Genomic DNA, 27381 nt, shown 5'->3' with positions numbered 1-27381 from the left:
CTGGAGACTATTCAGTGATTCATTGGGTGAAAACCACCATGGACATGTTTTCTTTCTATCAGAGCAATGACACATATAGACAGGAAAACACATTTACACCTACGGGCACTTTAGACTCTCCAGGTCACTTAACTCACTTGTAATCGGACTGAGTGGTGCTAGTATATCTAAGTGCATGCCATTTCTCTCTCTCTGTTCAGAAGAAATCAAAAGTAAATGTTTCCTTTTTATTTATTTATTTATTTTGTTTTACAAATATCTCTAGCAAATTTAGTTGGTAGTGACATTAGAAATATGTACTTTCATTAAAAGAAAAGAAACTAAATCAATGAATTTATTTTTCTTAAAGGCCTACATAACTAATTTACACATAACTGTATTAATTAGTTAGCAGAACATCCACTAGCCATTTTTCAATGTTTAGATTTTATGTTATCACTGTTTTAAAAGGGTGGTATTATGTATTTTCCAGACACATACAGTATAGTCACATTTAATTGCACAATTAAGTAACTATGTTACCTTCAGTTATTATAAAAACACTGCAACATTAAACATAACTTTAAAAAAATTTACTTCATAATTTGATGACTTGAAATTGGGCCTTTGTCTCTTTAAGTAGCTTGTACTCTTTCCAACACTCATCAACATCAGCACATCATCTCAGCAATACTTCTCTTTATGCAATTAACATACATTTTTAGAAGCGTTTGACTGAGAAGTTTGTATAAGCTCAGCAGATGCGCAGTTCCAACAGGTGTTTGCTAATTGGGGCTGCCGCTAGTCCAGATCAGTGCTCTGTAGAACAGAGACTCAGATGGAGACTGCAGCTCTAAGGAGGAGCTTTGTTGGAAAAGGTAAAACCGAATGGCTGCCATGGAATATTCAAGGATTCCACAAATAGGCATAAAAGAATCTAAGCAACATTCCAGATATGTTTTTGATGAGAAAATATTATAACATGATATAAAGTAAAAAATAAAAATATTTAAAAAGCTTTTAGATAATATCCCTCTACGTTCTATTGCAAATTTCGTTTTGACATTCACACCCGAACAATTTGGAAGACTCATCAATATATATATAAATACCGTATTTTGCGGACTAAAAGCCGCCACTTTTCCCCAGGCTTTGAACCATGAGGCTTATAGCCCGGTGCGGCTTCTCTGTGGATTCAACCACCAGGGGGCTCTTTAGCAGGAAGTGAATCATTGGAAGTCAAAATTGGAAATCAAATAAGAAAGCCCTACTTTTCATTTAGAACAAGCACATGCTAGCATCAGGCACGAAGGAGAAATTTCTTCAAACTCATCATGGGAACCACACAAAGAAAAAAGATACCGCTTTTAAGTTGAGGGGTATCGATCTGGCAGTACAGGAGGGAAATAAGAGCCGCTGCATGTAAGCTCTGCGTGAACGAGTCCATGGATTGGCGTTGGAGACGCAAGGCTGCATCCTTAATAGCAGATTTATTAAGGAAGCAGCCCTCTGCTGCGTCATTGTGGAAAACTGAGAGCGGCGGAGATACCAGCGGCTGATAGCCCGGTACGGCTTATATATGTACGCTTCCAATTTTTTTCAAAAAAATTGTAGGTGCGGCTTATTGTGAGGTGCGCTACATAGTCCGAGTATATAATATTTACTCCTTCTCATTGAGTAAAACATATCTTAATTAATTAACATAAGTAACACACTATCCAGATACTGCAGTAAATAAATAAATAAAATAGATGCTGCGACACCTTTCTAGTAGCCCATTAGTGATGACTGTTACACATTCTCCTGCATCACAGATTGCCAAATGCTGTTTTATAAAACCCCACGGTAACATACATATGTGCAAGGTGTCATTTTGAGTTTGTACTGGGACAACATCAGACGCTAACAGCAAGAGCTCTTTTCATTCTGAAGTGTTGCCTTATGAATAAAGCATGTAAGGAGGTGGATGTTTAGTGGTACGACTTGAACACTGGAGTCATATGAGCTGTCTTCGAAAGCAGACTCACGGGACAACGCTTTTATCATTTTGTTTTCATTTAAAGTTTGTGCAACACACTGTTGCTTTAGGTTATGCCATTTAGTTTGTTTTAAAAAACAAAAAGTTTTAATTTAGAAAAAAAAAATCTAAGTTTAGTTTTAAATTATTTCAGTCAAAATAAAGAAAGGCAATGGAAGTTACTGTAGATTCTGCTTATGAAGGCGGGCTCATTTAGCTTCTTCTAGACTGAACCCACAGTGGCTATAAAAAGTTCACACACTTGATAAAATGGCAGGTTTTGTTATTCTAAAAACCTTTTCCACATGAAATATGACATTTTATCTGTAGAATTCAACAAGACAGCAGAAAAATCTGTTTGTGAGGAAAGTATAAAAAAAATAAAAAAAGGTGTTATAACCTGATTACATAAGTCTGCCAACCTAAACTAACACTTTGCTGAAGCACATTCTGATTCATCTTCAGCATTCAATTTTTGCAAGTTCACACCTACCATGATTATATTAAATCTAATTAGCCTGAAATAAAATTCAGCTTTCCTTATTGTTTTTTTTCTTCCTTTTCCTGGTTTATGTGGCTCTGAAAGTTCAGGCCTTGTTCCATCAGTACACCGAGCTTTCAGGCCTGATCACTACTTTAGCTGTAATAACTGAAGCTGCGTGCTGACTCTTGATTGATCCTCTTTAAGTCCACGGATAATAACTTCAGTTTTGCCTCTGTTCAGTTGGTGAAAGTTATGGCACATTCATGCATCGATCTTTTCTATGCATCTGTTCAGTGTTTGGATGGGCTCGGAATCGCCTGGTGACATTGAGCTATGTATCATCTGAGTAGCTCTGGTAACTCACTTTTGTTACTTGCTACAATCAGAGCCAGCAGAAGCATGAAGATTTTAATTAAGAGTGGCCCCAAGATGGAGCCTTGGGGAACCCTGCCTGCGACTTCCGATGAAATGCATATAGTAGTAGTATGTGTTCACAAGTCATGTCAGTAATTTTCTTAGTCTATTTAAACACCCGGATCAAGTTTACTTTCAGTTCTCTCTTATGAAATGCAAAACTTGACAAAAGCTCTTCATAACATGTGTTATGGCACACATGCTCGCTGGTGGATGAACACTGGCTCCCACCAATAGACAATAAACACACCAAAAAGAATGTATTGCAAAAATCTGCAAAGCAGGTGAGAATCTCTGTGCTTTTTTAAAATTTGTAAAATTTTATTTTGATGGAAGCAGTTAAAGGGCATGTTAAAGTTAAGCTTTGGAAAGTTGGATCTGAGCATATGAGTCGAGGAAGCGATGTGACATTTATTCTTGGTGTATTTTGGTGCAGTATATGGTCCAAAAATATTGCACCAAACAGGTACTGTATATACATGCTGTATCAACATTTATATGCATGTATTGGCATATAGATGCCAATACAGAAATCCCTGCTCTGTAACAGCATCTTCCAAGTCCTCCAGTTTGCGGTGGTGTGCACAATCTGTGCCGAGTTACAACAAATTTGAGGTGCAGGACTGGGCATCAATTTGCAGGTGTTCAATGTGTAAATTCAATGCCTCAACTAAAAAAACTTAGCTTTAATTTCATGTCAGTAGCAGCAAAAGTAACTCTCTCACGCCTGGTACACATAGCACAAGGTGAAACACTGTATGATATTGAACAGTTTTTAATATATGTTTCTTTCCAGAAGATCTCTTTATTTCATTTCTACTATACGTAATAAATGTGACATTAAGAAAAAGTTTTGAATTTTTTTAATCATGATTCTATTTTTTAAAATAACAAAAGACATGGTTTTAAACTGGATGGCATTAATTTTGACTTCCCAAATATAATGTCTTTCTTTGCCTGTGAAATGTGAAGCATGCAAAGCAAATAGTAGAACCTGACACAGGTAAGTGGTGAAATATGCAAAATAAATCTCATATAATCTCTTCAGGATTTGTTGTGTTTAAACGACCAGTAAGGTCAAACATGCTGTGCTGCGCATGGGTAATTCCACGTTACTAATATTTTCCCCACAATTAAAGACATAGAATTTTGATGTTAAGTATTCCAAGCACATTTAACACATTGTCTCTCATGGGTTCTCTCTGCATGTCTGCAGCTGCACTTCACCTTAATCCAGGAAGCTTTTTCCACTCTCTTTCCTCGAAGCACCTTTCTCCTTCTCCCTCACTCCCTCGAGAACCACTATCCATCTCCCTCTATCCTGGAGCCTTTCTCTGTCTCCGTCCCATTCTCTACTCTCATCACTAAATAATTCCTTACAGAAGAAAATCTAATCAAATCTCAGTGAGAGTGAGAAACGCTGAGAGATGGGGAGAAATTGTGTGTGAATCAGACTTGGTAGAAGAGGGTAAAAGGGACAGAATCTGAAAGCAGCATTGGCAGTGTGTGAGAGGGTTGTAGAGTGACAGACTTGCTAGTGCATTAGCAGTCAGAGCACTTAGTATGAGGAATCCATTCATTATTCATTAGCTAATTCACCATGTGTAGTAATTAAAATGAGAGCTTGCTCTAAAATGGAATGAGCTATGATAGACTGGTTTTCTATGTACAATATTTAAAGGAGCTGTTTTTTTCAGTGCTCATGCTTCAGGGCTTTATAAATCATGTTTTCATGTTTAAATGCCTCAGCTTGCTTTGAGGACTGTTTTAGTTCCATAAGTGCACGGGGTAACAGTTTTCTCACATGAGAGTGAATCCAAAATAGGAAATGCAAATTTGCAACATGGCCTATAAATAACATACAACACATAAATAAGAAACTGTTGCACCTATTTTTTATTGAAAATCTAATGAATTTTTTTAATTAAGAAGATAAATTAGAATTGTCAAATATACATTTAGTAATTAGCCAGATGCATCAATTTACATATATTTTTTTTACTAATTTATTTTTGTAATGTGTACAAGTACTGTATGTCATAAAAACACATACCTATAATGTAATTTAACCCATGAATTTGGTGGTGATATTTCAAAATGCATTAATAATAATAATAATAGTTTTTAATAATTATTAGCATTAAAAGTATAGTTTAATTATTGCCTCCCACCATTCAGTCTGTGTGGGGAAAAGGACAATAGGATTGCCTGTTGTGCCCTGCTTCTGATAGCTATACTGATGAAAGGTTGGAGCCAAAATAATCACACTAGATGTCTGTTGGTAACACTTGCTTTTTTATTGCAACCATTAGACTAATAGTCTCGCTATCAGATGTAGGATAAATGTGGAAAATTTAATTTTTTGTATCCCTATCAAGGAATACAGATGCAGACATGTCACCTTCCAGCACTAATCACTAGTTTTGGATCTAAATGAGATTTTTTTGTTTACATGTTTAGAATAAAAGACCTTTTGAGAAGAAGATGCAGGGTGCCATATAGCAACTGCATCATGTGTGGGTTGTTTTCTGTAGTGTTATGAGACCTGACAGCAGAGAAGGCCGAACATTAAACTATAAATGGGAACACAGATCGGTCCTACCTGATCTCACAGACTGTATGAAAGAAACCCATTTTCATTAGCATTGCTTTGGGCTCTTGTTTTCACTGGTTGAAATTAACAGCACCATAGCAACATGGAAAATTAAAAGTCAATTAACAGCCTGGTTGTGGTGGACACACAACTGCTGAGGACATATTTGGTCGGTCAATTTAGGAGACAAGAAAGAAACTTTCAAATAATTCCCTGAGCAAGGAAGGACATAATTACCATGCCTTTCAAGCACAAAATTAAAAGCGCTCTTGTATCTGATTTCCCCCCCGTAGAAATGTGACTGCATCTCCTGCCAACAAAAAACAAAAACTCTAATGGTCCTCTTGGTTTCCATTCTTACAACACACTACTTTATTTAAATACTATCGTGCCCTTGTGAAAGATAAATGTAAAATGTGGCAGGCATTTCTAACAGAATCGGGCTTGCAAACAATGCTGACACAAAGCTAATCTTGTTGCAGTCATTTTCCCTGTTAACATTCCTTCTCTTCACCATATGAGCTAATTTACATGTGTGCCCAGTGATTAGCCTGCTTTACTCTCTTCTGTGTTGCCATGTTACAGAAAAGTGACTGTAGCTTCTCACATAGTAACTGACGACTGTTATCTGGAGTTTTTGTATATCCTTCTTTGCAAAATAACCCAATTTCAGTCAGATTACATGAAAAACATCTGTGAGCAGTAATTTCCTAGAACATCTACAGATTCTCAGATTCATTTAACTGAATCCAAATATGCTTTATACATAGATCCCAATTGAATTAATACTGAATTATGTTGCTAGAAATGAAAAGTTATTGTACCTTAGATTTGGACTTTTACTGTCCCATTCCAAATTATGAATGTGCTTCGATCTAGATCATTCTACTGTAGCCCTGATGTAGGTTTGCTGAATGGTGAACCTGAGGGAGGGGGTCATTTTACTGAAGCTATGTTTCAGTAAAGTATCATCCATCCATCCATTTTCCTACATCCTTGTCCCTAGTGGGGTGAGGAGGGGTGCTGGTGCCTATCTCAATCTAACGTTTCGGGCGAGAGGTGGGGTACACCCTGGACAGGTCACCAGTCCATCGCAGAATGTATCATAATCTGAAAATCTTAATAAAATACACTGATGTTTCTGTTTGTAAGGTAACCCTAGGTGAAAAACTACAAGCACTCTGAATACATTTGGAAGCTTTGTAAGTTATTTGGTCAGCCTTTGTTTCTTTCCAAAGAAATAGAAAAGCATAAATGTTGTCCATCTGCAATGCTTTGAGAGAAGTAGCATTGTCACCACTGCCACAGGCAAGACCCATCAGTATGAAATCAAGCTAGCTGTGATTGACATAGGTGAAACAAACATGACTCTTTAAACTATTCTGTCAGTGTGGTAGACATTTGATTCTTTAACCAACATTGGCAAATAATCTTAATCTTCTGTGTCTCTTCAGAGGTTAAAGTATTTGTCTTTTTTCTTTTGGTGTACTTTGATATTGAGTCTGCTTTTGTTTAACCTACTTGTCAGTTTAGTCTCTTCTTCATCAGCAAAACTGATGTAATAACTTGAAAAGTCACTAAGAAAGTAATTTTGCCTGGAGTTCTGAAATGTGCTCATCACCCCAGCAGAAACAGAGGACTAAAAGAACCCTGAAATGAGCTGTTTTCTGTGTGAGATCATGATACAATGAAATATTTTGTACATTTGAGCTCTTGGATTTTTTTTCATTGAGAATTTTATATTTTTATAAAGATTGTGTATTAAACACAGGCACTCAAATTGAACAACTGCTTTTCTTTGGTTGTATGATTGCCTTATTTGATTTTAAAAACAATGTGTTTTAGGTTTTGAAGAAACTCAAAACTTGCAAAGAGTTTAAGTCAGAAAAAAAAAAAAATCTGCATTATAAGACCTGGAGTAGAAAAGCTTGTTTGGAATAAACACAGGATCATCCTTTGAACTTTGTAGAAAAGCCAGCAGCCACACAGAAACCTTTTAAAATAAAGATACAAGAACTGCTAACATACATTACACTTTTGAAACCACTAAAATAAGCCATGTGCAAGCCAAAGGCAGAGTAAGTACTATTTTTATTCCAGTATAAAAAGCACTTATAAATGAAATGGCACAACTTTTTCCAGACAGATCTCCATCAAATGTAGCTAAACGAGTGCTGTGAAGCTGGGATGGGGGGGAGGGAGGAGTATTTCGATGATTATTGAAGAGCACTTCAATGTCAGTGTCAACATTTTGGGCCTTTTGTATCTGTAACATTCACTATACTTTTGGAGCATTGCCAGAATGTCACAGGTTTCTCAAAATTCTGAAAAGCTTTTAGACAACACTTTTCACAGTGTTTCGGTGGTCTGGGGGTATATATGTTACTTTTTCTAATAAAGTGAATTTAGTAAAGAAAAAAAATAAAAGTGAAATACTAAGAAATCACATGATAATGTTGCAAAGATAAAAATCGGCCATATTTGGGCAAGATTTTCTTGACTTGAGTCTTTAACAAGTAGGATGCTGGAAGAAAGAACCCATTCTGCTTAGGGTTCTTTTTACCCTTCATATGTTAAGTGCTATATTTTCCACATAGCATGTCCCAATTGCACCTTAGTGTCAAAGGACAAAAGCAAGATGTACATGAAGGAACTGTGGATTGAAAGGCAGCAATAGATGTTGGCTTAAGCCACTGTTGCTCCTCTCCACTCTCTCTCTCTCTGCCTGGTGTAAAAGTGGGTGTTCATCCCGTGAATACAGATGGCATTACACAAGCAATCCTCTAAACGACTGAGACAAGCTAACATGCTGATGTCTGAAATGGCCTTCCTCTATCTGCAGTCCCTTTGCAATGTCAAATGCCTATTTTCATCTTATACAGCCAAGAGCCTCTTTTAAGGGTAGAAGCTCCACAAAACATTTAATCCAGTTTTTTTCCACTCTTGGCTCCTCAGTAAATCTATTGCTTTTCTTTTCTTTTTAGCTGTGATATTAGTGGAAAAAAAGAGAAACGGCAGCTCTTATGTAGATAATTGGAAAAACTGCTTAAAGCAGAGTAAGGGACTTCTGCAATGAAGAATCAATGTTTAATAAAATTATTGCTTAAATGTATATTAATCCCAATAAAAGTGAATGGTGCTGTGGTATCTCTCCAATCGTCTTCTCTCTCATGCCGAGGTAGAAGACAGAACAGAACTTAACACGATTAACCTTGAGCGGAGTGGGCCGCTGACAGACCAAATCTTTGCGGTGCGAAATCCATCTCATAATTAATGCACTATATCTATACTGATGCTGCATTATCAAAATTAAGCCAAGTTATACTACAATATATTTGAGTAAGACCATGTTTTTCCATTGTTCATGTTATCCACTCAGATCTGCATGGGCAGTTTCCATGTTTGTATGATTGTGTGTCTATTTATCTTGAGAGCCGAGGCACAGACTTGTGTAAATTGGTTTAGGAGTTATTATGTGTTGTTGCAAAGACAAATGTAAACTGCAATAGAGACATGAAAGAAAATCAATTTCACCAGAGCTGCATTTGCATCATGTACAATGTAGTAATTGGAAAGAAAAATATCAACGGCTTTGTTATTGAGAGCAGCAGCATAAGTATTTGGATTTGGCTGCTTAAAGCCATGCGTATTGCTAATTTTAGTTTGTGCTGAAAGATTAGTGTGAACAAACACAGCCTAACTAGTTGAAGGCTTAAGACAAAAGACTGGATTACATACATTTCTTTAGTACAAGTGAGGATTGAACTGCTCATGTTAAACATCCGTATGTTGAGGTCAGAAATATCTATGCATGAATTTAAACAACAGCCCAAAATAAAATTACTTCTTGCCATTAAATAAGTCTTCTAATTTGCAGAGTCTCTCTGATTTTCTGGAATAGAGGTCAACAGCTGTTTCATAAAAATGACAAATACCATAGAAGTTTCATTTAAAACTGCATTCTCAAAGTTACTAGTCTTACTGGATAAATTCCTTTTCACTCTATCTTAAACAAGAGAGGAGAAGCATTTGCTTTAGGCTATACATATTTAGAGGCATCAGCTACCTTTAGTGACATGTGAGTGTCGGAGAACAAATTGTTGAGAAGTGGGATTTGTAAGACTCTCTGTCAAAATGAAGAGAACTGCCGGTCACTCACTGAACAAACTCCTTGTTTCAAGCTAATGCCTATTGATCACCATACGGCAGGAAAAACTGTGAATGATGCTGGCATGGAGCCACTCCAGCTCAAACACAACACTGGAATCCAACAACACGGAAACTGGTCAATGTGCATAAGTTAAGGTCAGCACCCAGCTGCTCTGATTATGGCACTGATGGATGTGACAGCCTCTACAAGGCATGTATCCTGTTTGAAATATAGAATTTTAATGAAGTGAAAAAACAATTTATGCTTTTTCTAAATGTAAAAGATTTCTTTTGTCTATGCATAGCTCTTATTAAATAAAAAAAATCATTAAAAACAAAAATTATTTTAACAATTTAATCAAATAAATTGGATTGAATTGCTTAAGTGGTGGACAAGACAAATTTAAAAGGATTATAAATGAATATATTTGTTATGTTAGTTATATATGTCCCCCACAGTTTTAAAGTACTTTGTAGACTTAACATCTGACATGCAGATAGTTTCTAATGCCTCCCCGCAAGGAGAATAGGTCAGTATCCCACAGCACTGATGGAAAGGTTTGTGAAAGGTAAAAGTGTGGCAGAAAAAGGTGCAGGGATAACTACAGCCTTGTGAAGATAGTTAAAAATCTCAAATCAAAGGTTTGGTTAAATGGCTCAAAGTTTTCTTTTCAGATGAATGTAGATTTATTATTTTACACTCTTGTGGAGGAAGAGTGGAGGAGAACAGAACTCAAATTATTTGAGGTTTTGGCAGATAGTCATGATTTTCATATAGTTGATCATCTGTGTTTTAGAAAGCCCAATGTTTGTGCAGCTGTCTACCAGGAACTTTAAGAGCACTTTATCTTTGTCTCTGTTTAGAAGCCTTTGGAGATGCTAATTCCATTTGATAACTGATCACCGTTTAAAACCCATCGTATCAATGGACTTGATTTGCCATCAACCTCCTCTAACCTAAACCGCTTAAAGAATCTATGGGTATTGTCACTAGAAAGATGAGGACAGGCTGAAAGCTGCTAGTAAAGAAAACTGGACTTTTAAACCTCAGAATAGCCACAAGCTGCTCACCTGTGTGCCAAACCACATTGATGCAGCTACAAAATCAAACGTAGCCCCAAAAGAAGTACTGAGGGCTTATGCTGCACAGTACATGAACATTCTCTTCAGAAGGAAACATTTTAAATTAATGCATTTTTTTTCATATTAGTAGTATATAATAACTGTCTTTTAAGCTGAATTTTAAATGTTCTAAAAACATAGGCAATGATTTTTCAAAGTAAAATGAAATAAACACATAAAATTTATCACTGTGATGTATTTAGTGTGAGATTTTCTTTTTATATTTGAATTATTAAAAAATCACACTCCAAAGAACAAACACCAGAAAGATTTTCCAGTAGACCCCTATTCCCCAAACTGCTCATATAGAAATGTTTTATAATCTGTTTGTTTTTTATCCAGACTTTAATGGGTCAAGTATACTAGACTCAAAAGATCATTAAGGTTTTAAAAGGCTTTTCAAAAGGATTTTTACACAGAAGGAGATTTATTTATAATTGTTACCTCCCCAATGTGGATTTGTTCTTGGGTAAACAGGAGTCAGTGAGGTGTAAAACACTTTGATCACCTAATGGGTGAAATGTCCCATAAATCCTCACCATTACAATAATAAGTTACAGTAATCACAATGATTAATCTAGATTTGTGTACGGTTATTATAAAGTTCTGGCATTTTACTTGAATTGCAAAACCCTGATAAAGTATTTTTCTCCTTGGATTTTTTCTCATATTCTCTTTTTGTCACACTCCCATATGTAAGCTTATCAGTACAATTTTAATAACTTGACTCGGCTTAAAAAATTTTTTTCAAATCACTGAGTAATAAAGATCATTTTTAATAAATAAAATCTGAATTGTATTTTTTTTACTCTTTTATTTTATGCAAGGTATCTTTTATAGAATTTGTTTGATGATTTGATGAATTTAAGTGTGACCAAAAACTAAAGTTGAAGAAATCTATAAGGAAGCAAATCAGATCTATTTGATTTTCTTTCTTGGCCTTTAAGTGCATTCTCTTTCACCTGATGTTTATGATTGAGTTGGCATTTTAATTTTCTTTGCCCATGCTCAGAAGGTAATGCAGCAGGTTTACAGCACACACTTTTTCTCTCTCATACACGTGAACTGAATCACATGTGCAGGTGTCTCATGGGACTACCTTGCTGTGCTTCACTGTCCTCTGGATATTCGCAAACGGAATATATGTGCTTTCGGGTTTGGAATAGGGCCAGGCCCATCTCCTCAATTTTGGGCCATAAACAAGGCCTCTGCCCAAGGACTGCAGGGTATTTTAAAACAGGGCTCAGCTTGATTGGACACACTTCTGTTGCTCCCACCCGACTACTAGCAAGCCAGCTGATCAGAGAGGCAGAACAAAGCTGTTCTCTTACAAGCCAGTCTGCACTCAACCCCTTGTACAGAAAACAGGATGCAATTGTACAGAAAGAAATGGGAAAAAAACATAGGCTGTCTTGTACATGGTGAAGAAAATGCTGTAACATTTACAGTGAGAAATTCCTGTACACAAAATTTCTCTAGGACAAATTCAGCATCGGTTGCTCATCTCAGCAGGGAGATCAACGCTGGGATTAAGTATGGGGAGAAACAAAATCTGGAACCATCCAGAGGGCCTTGACAAGGTTGAGGAATTTAAAGTGAAAGTGAGGTTTATGACAGCCTATGCATTCTGCATACAGCCTTACTCGTACTGGTGTTTTCAGCGTCTAATTTGTCCATGAATATTACAACGTGCACCATTTGGCTCATGAATATGAAATAGACGGAACCACAGGCTCTCCTCATAATCAACAGTCGACACACACAGTCCATCGTCAGCTCCATAGCTCTGCAGCACCTTTTTCTCTGGTGCATTGAGCCAATCACTGCCGATCACAGCCATAGCTGTGTGTCAGTGTTGGGACAAACTGCTTTGAACGCCATGTCAATGCAGTCTTTTGTTGCCAAGGATACTTTAAAGGTTTGAAAGCACGCTCCTATTTTTCCGTGTTTCAGTTTTCTGTCTGTTATTCATACATAGACGATATTTATTTACAGTGTCATAGCCTTGATCCCTTAAGAACAGCTATTTACTATCACAGAACAGAAAAAAGTGATTGTTATGTTTTATTTACTCCTGGTGGATAAACAGCAAAGCTTACTGTAGAATCACTCTGAAACACGATGCAGAGTTAAACAGCTAATGCACCACCAATCTCTACCCATCCATTTACCCCGCCTTAAGCAGCATGGCTGTGATCCAACATGGCCATATGCCCCTTAGCTGAGCCACTCTGTGCTATAATAAATGACTCATGATACATAGTCGACATATCATCACTGTCCAAGAATGACAAACCACTACTGGATGATACTGGTAGACAAACTAATGGGTATGGGTGAGGCTTTTTATCTGGCTCACAATGGCATAATTCTGTTAAATAAACTGTACTTTTTTTCTGTCTGTGATGAATTTTTGTCATTGTCTGTCATTTTATTTGACTAAGGCACCTTATTTCAAATGTTTGCAGAGTTCCCTACACAGCTTTCTTTTAACTATGGATTTGTTGTTGCTCCTCTAGAATTAAAATAGGCTTCGCACTATCAACAGACAATTAAAATTTTATATTCAGACATACCGATTGCATATATATTACATGAGAGATTCCTTGATTTTCCACAATCCCAATGTATACTAGCAAGTTTGATGAGCTAGTTTGGCATGTAGCCCCATTTCTTATCCATCAGGGCAACCACAGCACACCTGTCAGGTGCCCCGCCCTGTGCAAACATGCAAAACTGTTTCATGTAAAAACTATTTTGTGCCAAGCAGCTTACTGTGTCACATCAAGTGTACAGAACTATAAAAACTGACCTTTGACATGTCTGGGAGAAATTCACGATAAATCTGTCTCAATCATATGCTGACCTCCGCAGAGTGACATACACCTGAGTATGTGGAGGGCCTTAATGTTATACTTGCCAAGGATGTTAGTCTGAGGAAAAGCGTGCATTGATAGGAAGGTAGTTTTGAAATACTTTTCCATTTTCAGACAAAGCTTATTAGCCTAACCCTGCTACACACTTTCTGGTGACTGTATGCTGCTGTGTTACTTTGTCTTCATTATAATGTTTGTTCACTAATATCCCACAACAAATCTCTGAGGCGTTCACAGAATGACTATCCTTATGCTGAGATGAAAATACATATATGTTGATGCTTTACTAATTAGGCAACTTGAAAACAATTTAACAAAGGGTATCAGTGCAAAGACAATAATCTGGTTTTATAAAGTATTTTTTTTCTTCTTCACATTTATATTGAACTTTGCTTTGGTTTGTTATGTAAAATCCAATTGTGTCTCTTGTTCAAATGTTTTTGAGAAACATTTGAACAAGCAGAGTAAACCAGAGTAAAGCTGTCTCTCAACAATGTTAAACTCAATACTGAAGACAGTGATGCATGCTCAACCAGTCATATGACAGGACCCGTTAAATGAAACTGCGGCACAACAAGCCGTGGGTAAAGTGGTCAAGCAGCACTGCTTTCTCGATCATTATTAATGGGCTCAGAATGTGTGATAAAGGCAACTCCCTAGTTTTGTTAGGATTCCCTGCCTGGATAATTAAAGTCCAAGCTGCAGGTGCTAGTTAGATGAGCCAGCAAAATTTTGCTTTGCCTGTGTACCACACAGAAGTGCTTTACACTCACTGAACACCAGTGTGTTACCTAATGATTGTTTTCATTACTAATTAACATGTTGAGTACTTTGTTAATTAATATGGTGTCCTGTAGGCAGATGGTCATAAGTGTTTAAAATGCCATTTTTGGTAATAAAAACCTAACCAGGCAAGGTTTGCCCTTCTAACCTAAACCTTAATACTTAGCTTTTTTTCTAATTCCCTGATAAGAAATAGTAATTAAAACCTTAAAATCCATCTTTCCTTCAGGACCATATGCTGATCCAAGGTGGCTTATGTGTGAATGTGAAAGGGCTAAACAACCATCTGGAGGGGCCAAGGATTGACCCGCTACCCTTGCAGTTAGGGGTGAAATGCTCTACAAACCCTAGTCTTGTCAGTTTATGTGACTTACGGTTTTCTTCACAGTGGGGACAAAGTGTGAAGAAATGACAAGCAAAATGTGTTAACTTGACAGCTAAAATGTTTCTTTACAGCTGGCATGCATGCAGGGATTTCAAAGACCGAGATTTGGATAGAGACGTAGTCACCATAATGCACAAATTTCTGCTTGCTACTGCCTTGCATTTATGGAAATAACTCAAATCTTTGCATCATGTTGACTGCAATAAAAAAAAATTATTTGTTTGAAAACATGTTACTGAGCAAATAAGTGGTGACCTTATAATAAACTATCTTGAAATGTAATATAGCTATTTAAAAAAACAGAATACTGAAGCAGCATTTTGCTTAGCAGCACAACGTACAAACATTTTCTTTCTAGGTTAAGTGGTAAAGCCTGTTTTGTTTCTGGACTATGAGTTGTCCTAACAGCATAGTTATGTAAGGCAACGGTCCATGAGTGATTTTTGAAGGCGTGAACATTACATTCAACGTTGTCATGTGGTAAATCCTAAAAATATTCAGACAAAATGGTAGATAGGAATATAAAAATCAAAATCATACATCGTCAAAGGTTATGTTCGCATAAAGACCCTGCTCTCACCAATTTGAAAAGACACTCAAAGCAACCTATCTAGGCAAAGTAAGATATAGCCAACTACTATACTAAATGTGTAATATTGATTCAGATATTAGTGGTGTACAATACCTTTGATATCCTGTTTTTGTAGCTACAGAGTAAAGTCAAAATGTTGAATAGAAGGTGAATTGAAGTACTTTAAATAGAATCATTTGCAAAAAATATGACTCAGAGCATCTATATTCAATCATTTTGCAACAATCACACAGGAGGGAAAATATCAAACAACTTTCATTAATCTAATAAACTCACTGAGACTTGACTGGTAATGTAATAATACTGAGGAATCAAGACAATGACAAAGAGAAGTTCCCTTTTCCCTTTATTTATTTAGTAATTGAGGAGGACAATCTTTTATTTCAACCAGGGAGTTACACCAAAAATCTGAGCATCACAATAGAACTTGATGTTCTTGCAGTGTTTTATGAGTCCCTCAAATGTCACAAAACAGTACAGGTGAAAAATGTGTTAACACAAAAGGGTAAAGATGTAGCTGAGGAACAACACGCTAAAGAGACAAGCTTGTCATCCCTGCAATTTCCCATCTCGCTTTAGTCGTGTTTGTCTTGGCAACAGTTACTGGGCCTTTATCTTTGCCAATTAAGCCAATCTAGTGGACTGCAGTAACTTCACTCTGTGGTGTTCGCCAGAGCAGTAATGAACTAGATATTAATTTCATTCTTACACTGACTCAGTTAACTCCCACCATGAATCATGAATCCTTGTCTGTTCCTCATAAGTTGTAACATGAAAGTCCATGCGTGCATAACTCTAAGCGGTGTTAAGATATTCACAGACATCTAAGCCAAATGAACTGGCAGGAGATAAAATGTACATCAAAATGTGGGGAATTAGATAGATTTGTGAGGAGTTAGAAAGAGAGGAAAAGAAGGAGGAGGGGGAACTGAACATGAGAGAGATACAGGCTCATCATGCCAGTCATCACTTCAGTTATTATCCCTAATTCTCGAAGGGAATATCTCAGTAAGGCGGAGTAAATTCGATGCTGATAAGCAGACAATGAGATTTGCCTGTGCCATGAGGCAAAGCCCTTCCAAGGGCTTCCTTTCACCTACAGTAGAGTTCAACTTAATGCATCAAATAGCAGAAAACGCACATCGCTCTCATTAGTGTTGGCTGGATTCTGCTTTGTTGTTTCGTTTTGAAGCAGTATTTCCAGGTGCTGCACAAACTGTTGGTGGGATTTGACTCTCTCCTCTCTGCCCTCTGTGAGTCTCAGTCTAATTAGCACTTTAAACCCAACCACAAAATGTTATAGGCAGAACCATGACTTCTCACATTAGGGCATCCCCCATGAAATTTCTAGTGCATAAAGCCCTGGGTTATGGGTAAAGCCAAAGCACTGAAAAGTTCAGATTTTCGCACAACAAAGAAAATGATGATGGCGTTGAAGGTTTACAGTTTTACACACACTGCTTCAGCAAAACTAATGTCTGTTCAACAGTCTCTTAATTCAATATTCAGCCAAAAAAAATTAAAAATCACTTCTACTGCTTGCTGGATTGGCACTGAGATGTGTACAAACACAATCTGCTGAGGATCAATCTGACTAACCTTGGTCATCCAAAAACCTGCTCTCCTAGTATAGCAAGGTTTGAGATTTTTTTAATAGCCTGAAAATAATTAATTAGTTTATAATAGGCAGAGGATGAAACAAAATCACAATAGTACCACAAGAGCTGAATTACTTGCTTTGATTTTTGGCAGTATCGATAAAGTCCTTCAATTTCACTTCAATTTTCAAAAAGCATGAAGGGAGGGGAAAAAAAACTGTAGAGGTCACAACGCTAGAGGCATTTGTAGTGTATAGAGTAGATTTGTTGTTTAACCAACACATTTCAGATTAAATCTCATAAGGTCCCGGCAGGACTATAGATCAAAACATGCTTTACAATAAAAGCTATCTTATATGACTGTGACAGTTTCAGTATAGCTCCAGCAGCTTTCTCACCAGCTATAGAAAGTTTATCTTGCAATGTATTTCTTGAGTCTCCACAGACAGTCAGTACTGTCCTAGATTTTCAAAATTTTGGCAAAAACTTGAATGCAGAGAACATAATGATCTTGCAGATGGACTGAGGAAGAACTGCAATGGGAAATAGATTTATAGACATTTTTACTTCCATCTGGAGGTCTGGTATTTCAATTTCAAGCTGCTGTCCTCCTTTAGAAAGAAACCTTTCCAAAACTGAAGAAACATAAATAGAACAGTAAAATCATATATTGTTTTTTTTATCTTGTGAGTAATTTAATTATCACAATCTAGGTGATGCAACATATCTCAATTGAATAGCTCAATTGTTTGATTAATTTCTCCTAGCTACTATTCAAATACCTTTTCTATCTTGATATACATAAAGCTGATTAAATACCAATTGAATAGCAAAGAGATCAAATTTAAACTGAGCTTTCCATCAATAAACACTGTTGATAGTACATATATATATATATATATATATATATATATATATATATATATATATATATATATATATATATATATATTTCATGCAAGAGCAAGGATGGACATGTGGAAAAGCATCATATAATAAGTATGGCGAATGCTTGATTTTGTTGGTCTATGTCTCTTCCTGAGAAACATTACTAGAATACATGATATCATAAATTTGATAAAATACCATGAAAGTTTTGAATTTTACAGACTGTTTCATTAAAAACAGTTTGTCATTGAGGGTTTTTTTTAACAGCACAATAATTCAAATCAAAATGCCAAATCAGAAATGGCTCAACACACACAAAACTGATCTTCCTCCACGACCTTCCAATTCTCCAGGCCTTATTCCCACAGAAAACCTTTGGGATGAGCTGGAGAGGAAAGAGCAACACAGAAGACCAAGGACACTGGACAATACAGGGATTGCTCTCTGTGTTTACTACAATGTGAAATGCAGCAGAAGAAATATTGTTCAATTGGCAAAAATAATTGGCAGCATGGATAAAGTACTATGAAAAATTAGTTGCCATATCAAAGACTTTAGTTTGTTTTCTCACACTTTCATGAATTATTCTTAAGTTGCAATTAAGAATAATTTATTGAGCAAATTACCAGAAAGAAAAAAAAAAGAAGCAGTGGGAAATCTTACCAGACTGACCAGTACACAGAAACGCTCCAAAATTGTTCTGACTCATCAAAAAAGTACAAAAATAACCCAGATCCACATCCAAAACCCTGCAAGCCTTACTTGTCTCAATTAGGGATAGGATTCATGATTCAACAATACTAGAGCGATTGGGCAAAACGGCTGCTGTGAGAGAGCTCCAAGGCCAAACCTCTGCTGTCCTTAAAGATCACGAAGGTCTGTCTCACATTTATCAAAATAGTAAAACAATCGTCTTAATGATTGCCTACAGTCTGTGATGAGACAAAAAATAAAACGTTTTGGAAGGAGGGCCTCCTCTGACATGTAGCATGAAACTAACAATATTTCAGAAAAAGAACATCAAACAGTTGTTTAGTAGCAGTAATGTGATGGTAAAGAGATCTTTTAATGCCCTGTATCCTTGATGACTTGTCATATTCACTGCATCACTTATTCTGCTCTTGATCAGAAAACCCTGAATAAGAATATTTAGTCATCAATTTGCGAGACTAAGCTCAAGAGCGTCTGCATTATGCAGGCTAATGAAACAGGAAACACAAGTTCACTTTCCCATCGCTCAGAGAAAGCAAAATAAAGTTTTTGAAATGGCCTAAGCTAAGTCCACACTTTTATCTGTCTGGGCTGCTGTGACATGACCTTAAACAGGTCATTCATTCCCATATTTCTCCAATGGGGCTGAATTAAAACAATTCTGCGAGGAAAAGTGGGCCAACATTCCTCCCCGGTGGTGTAAAAGACTAATTGCCAGTAACAGCAAATGACTGATGGGAGGAGGTAGAGTACATATCGGGTTCAGGAGAGAACTAACTTCTAACTAGGCAATGCTTGGTTTGGATATATTTCTTCCATAGACAATTAATTCATAATTTGAAAATAGCTTTTTGTGCTAAATAGGTTATCTTTGTCTGACATTAAAGTTTGCTGTACAAATTGAAACCTCTAAGCATGTCACTATAACTACAACAGAAAATGTGATTAAAAATGGTGATAGCATGGGATTATGCTACTACAATAAAAGATAAAAAACTCTTAACTTTTTGTCAAGATTTGTCAAATCAGGCCAATTAATTCTATCTAACATGTTCTTTGATTTGTTGCTCCTTTGTAAAGCCTCCAGGTGTGCAGAAAGCAAAAGGAGTGATTGCAGTGGGGTGGTACAGTTTAGCAAAAATAATAATGATTCCACTCATGGCTTTGACTGGCTAATTGTGTTTATGTGGCACAGCCTAACCATTTTTTTTATTTATTCTTTTTTAGATAATAACACTGAGAAAATAAATTGATTGTTTCTGACACTTACAAAAAAAATATTTATTTACAGCTAAATATTGTTTGACTGTAACTTGTAAGTAACTCAACTATTGTGAATTTAAAAACTGCATGTAAATACAAATGTTGCATTGCTGCATAATTATAATCAAACGTAATCTAAGAGCTCATTTTTACTTGTAAATAGAATACAACATGCTGACTGCTGAAAGATGAAGTGTGACATTTCTTTGACTCTGAACTTAATTAATCAGCATCTCCTGCTATCAGCTCGGGATCAGAGCGCTCAGATCTCTCCACATCCCGAAGAGTAACTCACAAAAAACAGCTTTATGTGTTTCTTTCATTGCTGCTTTAATATGTCCTGATTTCATTTAAGTTGTTACGCTTATAAAAGTTTGAAACCCATATAAATAAATAAATACGAGGGTTATGGCAAAAAAAGAAAGCATAATTGCCCTTGGGGTATTGTTTACTGTGATTATGCATTCTTCAGAGCAGGGGGCAGAACTCAGCTGTGCCACACATCACAACACTGCCATATCTAGTATATAATCACAGAAAATAATGTTGACTTGTGCATTATTGCAAACTGTATATGTGTGTAGGTTGTTGGGAATCTGTAGAGAAATCTATAAAAGGTCATTATGGCATTTGCAGAAAGTGGCTGGTTGCTGAAGAGGCAGAAACATGGTGCCTGTCGACTGAAAATACTCTTTCTATCAGAGCGTCTCGCTAGAGTTGATTGCTGGCTTCTGCTGCAGGCCACTGCAGACACATGGTACACAACACAGATGGTGAAGTAAGGCACCAACAGTCGCAGTCAAAACAATTATGACATTTGTGCCATGAGTTATATATGTTTTTCAGGCATCACTGCAGCGGCTCCACACAAGTCACATTTAATTGTAATGAAATACCACATACAGTAAGTGAATATCATCTCTTCATCCATCACCACGCTCATATTTGTTGATTTGGAAAAGCAAAATTGTGAATGACACAGAGCAGGATTCAGAGAATAATCCCCTTTCTGGTGCACAAAGGCATAACTTAAGCTGCTACAGTGAACACTAAGTCTCTCTCCAGCCTGGCATGCCTTGGACTCTTTCACACCCGAGTGGTCCAACTGAGATCACCCTGTCTCTTGACTCGACACAAACACATGTTTTCTAGAGGTACTACTGGAAAGATAGCAGGAGCAATCTATCAAAATGGAGCTGGCTGGAAGTCAGTCCAATCTCAAGGTTTTCTCCGCTCACTTCTTTATGTCACGAGGACGCATACTTCAAATATACACATAAACGCAAGTCATTTTTCCATATTATATACGTTTTTAAAAAACCTTTTTTGAGCTGAGCTGTTTTTCACTTTATTCAGACAGAACACGCGACACAAATTACACAAATTAGCCCCACTCTCATCCTGGGTCCTCAATCCCGCTGAGATATTCAGAATCATGAGCCAACAGTGTGAATTGATGAAACAACAAAACAGGTCCTACATATTTTGAAGCATATTCCTCAAAAACTCTGACTGCCACCATCAGTCACCAGCTGGGAAAGTGTAATGCGGAGCACCGTGGAAATGAATCAGCATTTCTTTGGTGTTGACAGGCTGAAACCAGAAGCTTTCAAAATCAGGCATTAATCCACAGTCAGAGTCTGCACAGCACACCGTTCAGCAAAAAAAAAAAAAATTTAAAAAGCCAGAGTGCATGCAAAACTACAATCAGAGATAATTATGACCAAGGTCAGTTGTGTTAAAATGAAAATTTTGTTATTGTCATAATTATTATAAGATATTTAGTATGCAGAAGTACTGAAATTCACTTTCTGATAAACTTGAGTAAAAATACCACAGTTTCAAAGTATTGCAGTAACTTAAAGGGGTTGTATGTATTTTCAAGACACAGATTGCCCCTTTTAAGGCACAATTAAGTAACTATGTTAAGTACAGTTGTTATAAAGATGCCGTATATGATCAAACATAACCAAAAATAAATTTGACAACTTGAAATTGGCCTCTGTCTCTTTAAGAAGCTCATGCTCTTCCCAACATTCTGCCTTCAGCACAACCTGCATTCCCATTGTGCCATTTACTAGTTGGAAGCAACACTGAGGGTATGCTTTGATGAGGAAATAACATTATAACATGATATACAACTTAAAAAGATGATTTTTACATAATGCCACCCTCTTTAAAAAAGTTATGTGATCTAATTTTCTTTTAAAACAAGAAGATATTGATTACAGATTATTACAACAACAATAATGCTATTAATATTATTTTTGAATGCTTATTGTTCAGCATGTTACACCTTTTCATAGCTTGGTCACAGGTCAGAAACATGTGGGTGTGTGGCAGTTATACTACACTTCTTTCAACGAAAAAAACTGACTTTGTCACTTTTTCTGACATTTCTCTAAAAAAAATGTAAACCATGAGTACAGTACCATACTGCTTCAGTCCTGAAACACCTTCCAAAATCTTAGTACATATAGATCGTCCAGGCCTGTTATGCATTTTTAGGCAGTGGCTGGTAGGAATTTCTTAAAGATGTTAAACTTAACTAACAATAACAGTTTCATACATTTTTAAACAAAAACGTTTTACTATATCATTTCTTTATTTTAAAAGAACAATCACTTGTACCTCTCACTGCCATTAACAAATCACATAAATATTGATTATTACAAAACCTATCTCATAGACAGACTGATAGATTTGTCCTTCTTCTAAATGCAGGGGAAGTGAAGATCTAACTTTCTGTCAGCTAACCAGCTGCAGGTGGGGAAAGGGCGGGCCTGCACCAGTGATTATCTGTGCCCTCCTTTCCAAATTCATATTGAAGTTGACTTGATAAATCACCAGTATCATTTTTCATTCCTTGTCCTTTTATAGACCAATGATTAGCATAAAATTATTCATTGACACATACCAAAACCATCACTACCAGGCACTGAGCAAGTACAATCATCAGACTTTCTTCTTCTTTTTTTTTTTTTTGAAAATGTCAAACTAAAATTAGACTGAGACTTGGCTGCACCACATGCAATCTGTCTTTAACTTAATGTCATTGACTCTATGACATGAGGATCTTGGGCGGATTTAGCAAAGAATTGTTATTTGCATGAGTCTTTATTCAACATCTGAACAAAGAAAATTGCACATGTGAGCAACCAGCCCTAAATATTACTTGATGATTAACATCCCAGCAGGCTTAGCGTTGAGTGTGAAAACCCTGGGCAGACCCAGTTGCTCATTATTTAGACTCCTGTGGCTCTGTTTAAAAAAGAAGCAATATCAAAAGAGGGCTGATTGTTAAAATACACTTAGTTGAAGACTCTAACACATATAATGGTGTTGAGTGATGACAGCATAAATAACAAGGTTTCATGTTGTTTTCCAAAAAGCAAGAAAAAATAGATTAGACAAATGTGTCACACTATGTGTCACAGGAGTAAAGATAGAACATATCACAAGAAATTTATGGAGGAATGTTATTGCAGAAATCATAAATTACCCTTTTTGCCTGAGTAGTAATGCAAGAACTAAAACCATGTTCAGACACAGAAAAAAACCTTGGATAGATGAGTCACCGTTCACCCTGTTCTCTACCAGTGGTTGACTACATGTGTGTCACGCATGAAGAGAAATTCATTCACCCAAGTGCTCATTTCCCACAGTGAGGGCTTCTGTCGGGGCTGCTGTAGTGAGCAGCCCTAGTGTGGTTTGTCTCCATTCAGTTGCTTGGCAGGCAGGTAAATGCCAAACCTCCACAGCGTTTGTCAGGGCGATCACATTCCTTGTGTTCTGCTGTTTCTCTCCTGATGACTGAACAATTTAACAAGGTGATAAACTCGCAAACTCAAAGGCCGTGACAAGAACCGCCGTTGCTGCTGCATAAGCTCAGAACTCATGTTTTCCACACTTAATGGCTGAAAATTCTCAACCAAGCAGAACACAACGCTTATTTCAGAAACTCGGCTGGCACACAACCCTTCAGCGAACTTCATTTTTTCCCCCCAAGAACATTTAGGAGCTCAGTGTGGCTCCTCAGGTGGCCAATTGTCCTACTGAGAGACTAACAGGTGTGTGGTCCTAGTGTTAGCACTTCTAATTCATCTAACTGAAAATCCGTCAGTAGACTGTTAAAAAGAAAGCCTCACTGAACAAATCCTATAGCCTATTTGTACGAATAGGGTACAAAATAAATTGTGACACATGTAATAACAAGATATGAAGCATCTTCAGGCCCCAAATGGCAAACAATTTGTGTTTTCTGTCATTCTAAATTATAAATGTTCACATGGGTAATAATCTAAAGCCCTGGCAGACTCATTTGCCTAAATACACAAAAAACTCACCTCACAATTCAGTTCTCAAAGAGGCAATTAAACCAGCTTTAAATGGAGATACTGCAGATTGTGTCAGCTGTGCTCATACATGCATGCAAATATCGTGGTAACCAGCCCTCCTCACTCAGAGCGTGTCCTTCATTTTACAGGCTGGCCGTAAAATCGCCAGATGTGAATATGGTAGGGCACACTTGAGGATCAGTCGGTTACGGTTTAAGTGGAAAGCTTTTGGCTGCAGCAGCAATTTCAGTTGCAATGTCAGAGCTCTAAATGCAGGACTCTCTTCAAGCCACTTCAAGCAAAGCATTTTCAGCACCACACACTGATGGACAGCTCCCACATAGATTTTTTTTCTTTTTTCTTTTCTTTAAGGCAGCATTGCCAAAGCAACAATTCTAGGACTTGACATTTTACATTTCAAAAAGCAACCTGTACTTGTGGGTAACCTTCTCAAGCTGTGGTAGGGAGGGGTGGGCGTTTGGAGGGGGGGGGGGGGTAGCTTTCCTTTTTTTTTTTTGCTTGAGGTGCATTACCCATGGGTGGCTTGACTAAGGTTTTTGTTTTCGCTACACGGTCAGGACGCAGAAGGACAAAACAAGACAAGACACAATGAAATTCGGGATGATGCGGGAGAAGATTTTTTTTTTGTTTGTTTGTTTGTTTAAAACATGATTCTCTGCTCTTCAAACTCACAGCGCCCTTCACATGGACCAGCCAGTTCACCTGGCCAATCCGGCGCCCCTTTTGCTGCAAACGTGTATGCTGAGAATACCTGAACTGAATTTGAATTACCATATGACGTAGGCCTTTTTCTATCAGTAATGTCCTACTGGCAACAGGGACTAATACAGACTCACGGTCTCTATAAAGCGCTCAAAGAGAGAATTTGTTGCACCAGTTACCTCTCAAATCTCCTTTTCTTTATCGTTACATGTCTATATGTCAGTCACAGCCATTGAAGCACAAAACAAAGCTCAACGTTGAGAGAGAATGCGACAGATTTTTGAACATTTCTACACAGACAGAATTAAGACGCAAAAAGTATATTTCTTGGCATGTAAATGGACAAACTAAGCGCCAATCGGGAGCTTAAGTGGCGATGGTAGATAGTTCCGAACAACCGAAAAAGGGGATAAACGGAGCAAATCTGAATGAAATACTTACGCATTTTTTCGAATAAAAGAACTCGAGGGCGAGAGCAGAGCAGGAAAATTCATCAGGGCCCCCGTCCACGTTTTCAAGATTTGCAGTACCACCGAGACACAAATCTCCATGTGAAAAGGGGGGCTGGAGGCTGCTGCAGTCCGCGTCTCTCTCGATCACAAGTCAAGATGCTCGCCTGCGAAAAACGCCAAACACTCTGAGAGTTGCGTTCATCTGCGGTGCGGTCACCATTCTAAACCCACAGAGGAGAAGCAGTAGCCTCCCGGACTTGAAGGTATTCCTCTGGACCGAGGAGGAGGAAAATCCTGCAGAGTTTTTTTTGTTGTTGTTTTTTTGTTGTCTTTTTTTTTTAAAGGGGGGAGTGAAGTCCGTATACAGGCCGCTTCTCACCCTAAAAAAGCCTCCCAGGCGAATCCACAAAATAAAATTTTGCCAAAAGAAAAACAGACACACAAAAAATAAAGTGAAAAGAAAAACCTGTCAGTCAATGGCTTTCCCAAGTCAGATGTTCATTACTGCATGACAGTCAACGTTTACCTATTTAAAGCCTTGTGAATAAGGTCAGCGCAGCGAGAGATGAAAAAAAAAGCCTCCAACACAGAAAAACCTTAGAATGCCTATTGGATAAAATTGAGGATAGCCGTCCCACTGCAACCATCAGACGCTCCGCATCAGGACAAATGGCTTGCCATAGGCTGCTCTGAAATTCGCAGAGCATATGGCACACAGCGTTTCTGTCAAGTAAAATGGGGAAGATTGTACGGGGTGAGATTTTTCAATCCCCCCCCTGTCAAAGCCGTTCGGTTTATTGATCACATTGGTGATAATTCCGCTTGTCAGGCAGCGTGGGTCCAGTCCGCGCTGTTTAGGCTGCAACGTCCGTGTGTTGCGAATAAAGCGGCTTTTTGCCAGCGGCTCCTAATGGTCCCCCAGCTCGCTGCCGTCCATGACTTGAATAGCGAGCGCGCTCAAATCGTCTCCGGGCGCAGATCTGCCGTGCGCGCTTGTGACTCACTAGCGTGTGTGTCTGTTGCGCATGTGTTGGCGTGCACGCTGGTCCCCTTATTGCCCAGGGACCACTTTAACTTTGACCACTTTGGCTTCCCGTCTCGCTGCCCATTTAAATCACACAGCAGTCATTAATTATCGGGGATCAATAGCGTTAATGTATAAAGCACGGATCTGATGGGGTTGGAAATGCGCCTGTGTGTACCTGGAGTGCGCGTGCGCGTGCTTTTCAGTTGTCGATGAGGTATGGTTGCCACCTACAGGCGTTATTCTCTATTCAGTCATCTAAAACGGACTATCTCCACAGTCACCGTCCTCAAATAAATTCCCACTCAACATGTAGGGGTATTGTCAGTCCTCCGCGTTAAGCACTGACAGATGCTTGTGCCCACCAAAATCAGAAATATCTATCATTTTATATCTTTAGTTTCAGGCTATGAGACCATTACATAACCTCCGCTGCCGTTTTTCATTAAACATGGTTGCTTTTAATTACAAATATCTCATGCAACACATTTGGGCTGAAATCTGCTTTGAGACAGAGGAGGAAAAAAAACACATAACAAAGGGAGAAAACTCACCCACTGCAAAGAGCACCCAGGCACACATGTTGGCGTTGCCCTGAAGGTGAGCTTAAGTGAATTGAAGATAGAGAGAAGTGAGTGAGGTTTCATTTGAACTGAGAACAGCCTGTCTCATTAGCAGACATAATGAAGCAAAAATCAGTCATGTGTTAGAACACCTCCTGGACTGTGAGGCCAATAAGGCCCATAATTCAACTGGGAAAAAGAGAAAGATTAATTTTTTACCTGTCATAATGTTTCTGATCACCTAAGAATTTAAAAGACAGATGAGTGGGAGTTTTTGCACATCTTCACCATACAAGGGAGTTAGCCTTCCATTAAAAAAAAAAAAATTTAAACGAAAAATATATCTAACGGTCAGATGTCCTTACACTCTTTTCAGTTGTTCCACACTGTTGAAATGCAAAACTGATCCCCTGTCTATCCATATTCAG

General features: G+C 37.6%; 1 protein-coding gene across 1 annotated transcript in view; it reads right to left on the bottom strand.

Moving 5' to 3' along the window:
- Positions 1–26365, bottom strand: part of LOC102221345 (leucine-rich repeat-containing protein 4C-like) — a 48725-nt gene extending 22360 nt beyond the window's left edge. Inside the window, exon 1 of the mRNA XM_005811071.2 lies at positions 25356–26365. The gene's annotated coding sequence lies outside the window, so the exon portion shown is untranslated. The remainder of the gene's footprint in view (positions 1–25355) is intronic.
- Positions 26366–27381: the final 1016 nt, after the last annotated feature.

The sequence above is a fragment of the Xiphophorus maculatus genome, chromosome 4 (genome assembly GCF_002775205.1).
Source record: "Xiphophorus maculatus strain JP 163 A chromosome 4, X_maculatus-5.0-male, whole genome shotgun sequence".
Classification (NCBI taxonomy): domain Eukaryota; kingdom Metazoa; phylum Chordata; class Actinopteri; order Cyprinodontiformes; family Poeciliidae; genus Xiphophorus; species Xiphophorus maculatus.
Note: the sequence above shows the minus strand (reverse complement) of the source record. Positions and strands in the feature narration are given on the sequence as shown.